The sequence below is a fragment of the Pseudophryne corroboree genome, unplaced genomic scaffold, assembly GCF_028390025.1.
Source record: "Pseudophryne corroboree isolate aPseCor3 unplaced genomic scaffold, aPseCor3.hap2 scaffold_263, whole genome shotgun sequence".
Classification (NCBI taxonomy): domain Eukaryota; kingdom Metazoa; phylum Chordata; class Amphibia; order Anura; family Myobatrachidae; genus Pseudophryne; species Pseudophryne corroboree.
Window position 1 is genome coordinate 867,701 of NW_026969290.1, and position 1,975 is coordinate 869,675.

General features: G+C 37.0%; 1 non-coding gene across 1 annotated transcript; it reads left to right on the forward strand.

The window, feature by feature from the left end:
* The first annotated feature begins 1,257 nt into the window (after positions 1 to 1,257).
* On the forward strand, positions 1,258 to 1,331 carry TRNAN-AUU (transfer RNA asparagine (anticodon AUU)). The gene has a single exon. It is a non-coding gene; the product is annotated as a tRNA-Asn (tRNA).
* Positions 1,332 to 1,975: the final 644 nt, after the last annotated feature.

Consider the following 1,975-nt stretch of genomic DNA (forward strand, 5'->3'; position numbering starts at 1 on the left):
CTCTCCAGATTATTGACTTTTTTAAGTTTTTCTAGGAAACGTTTTAGATGAATGCTTATTAGCCTTTGTCAGTATGTACTTTTGCAAAGTGTCTCTGTGGCGCAATCAGTTAGTGTGTACGGCTATTAACCAAAAGGTTGGTGGTTCAATCCCACCCAGGGACGTAATTGACCTTGTTATCAGATTTTGGTGATCTTTAAGTAGACAAGTCAAATTTCATACCCCCTGTTATGGTTTAGGGTACCTGGCCTTCTCTGATGTAATCAGAGTTAGATTTGATTCAGTGATTTTATAAAAACATCTAGGAAGCACAATTTAGCAGTGGGTTGCAGAGAAAAAGAAATATGCTGGCAAAAAAATCAAATTGCGTGATTAAACAGCTCTTAATTTTCTTGCTTTATTTTTATGCTAACAAATTTGTTCTCTGAAAAGTGTCCACAAAGCCAAGTCTCTGATTAACACCTTTGTAGGGATGGTTTTTCACCGATTACTAAATTAAACTTGCTTCATTGGAAAGGCAGCAAGATGCATCCTCATTTCAATGTCTACTGAAATAATACAGGTTGACACCAGGAAACATTAACGCCACTGCATCCTTGCTGCTTTCTCATGTGGAAGTCTGTTTAATGTGAAAACAAGGTGATATCTAATTAGCACACAGGTAAGGAATTAAGAAAATCTTTATTTAAGGGTGAAGATGTTTCTCACAAAATCGTTGCCCCAATGCATCATTGAAATTCAAGCTGGAAAGATGATTTTAATATATCACTTGTACATTTTGTATTGCTCTTCTGGTGACAATGTAGTTTGTTTTTGTCAATTACCATTTTAATAACAGGGTAAAGAAAATTAAGTGGATTTTTGAAAGAAAACTATACTGTCAATATACTATTAAAACAAATTAAAATGGTAAAAGTTATTGTACTTTAAGTAAAAATAAAAGAGCAAAAATATCAATCCCAGTTTTGATTACTTAAATTAACAAAAAAAATGCATATAGCAAAGGATAGTTTCAATCTGCCTACCTCTGGGTTATGGGTCCAGCATGCTTCCATTGCAGTACTCTGCTGCACATGTAAGTGCAAGAGATCCTGAAGCACTCACTCATCATGGGAAAGTACCAATGTGTTTCTTCGTTGGTTGATGGAAGAAACATTTTACAAAAACTCTCCAGATTATTGATTTTTTAATGTTTTTCTAGGAAACGTTCTAGATGTATGCCTATTAGCCTTTGTCAGTATGCACTTTTTGCAAAGTGTCTCTGTGGCGCAATCGGTTAGTGTGTTTGGCTATTAACCAAAAGGTTGGTGGTTCAATCCCACCCAGGGACGTAATTAAACTTGTGATCAGATTTTGGTGATATTTAAGTAGACAAGTCAAAATTTCAAACCCCCTGTTATGGTGTAGGGTACCTGGCCTTCTCTGATGTAATCAGAGTTAGATTTGATTCAGTGATTTTATAAAAACAGCTAGGAAGCACAATTTAGCAGTGGGTTGCAGAGAAAAAAAATATGCTGGCAGAAAAATCCAATTGAGTGATTAAACAGCTCTTCATTTTCTGGCTTTATTTTTATGCTAACAAATTTGTTCTCTGAAAAGTGTCCACAAAGCCAAGTCTCTGATTAACACCTTTGTAAGGATGGTTTTTCACCTATTACTAAATTAAACTTGCTTCATTGGAAAGGCAGCAAGATGCATCCTCATTTCAATGGTAAGTCAACCTTCTTGCCCTATGTTCCCTCTCAACGGATGAAGACGCATCATTATCTACCGCAGTCATTTTGGCCCAATAGATATGCAAGAAGTTAAGATTCCCCTTTCTTTGCAGGTAGAGGAAGGAAAAGGAAGAGGTCTGTAGCCTCTTCAAGATCGCAGGACCAGAGATTGTCCTCTGCTTCTGCCAAATCCACTGCATGACACTGGGGCTTTCTTGCAGGAGCCCACACCAGTGGGGGCACGTCTAAAACTCTTCAGT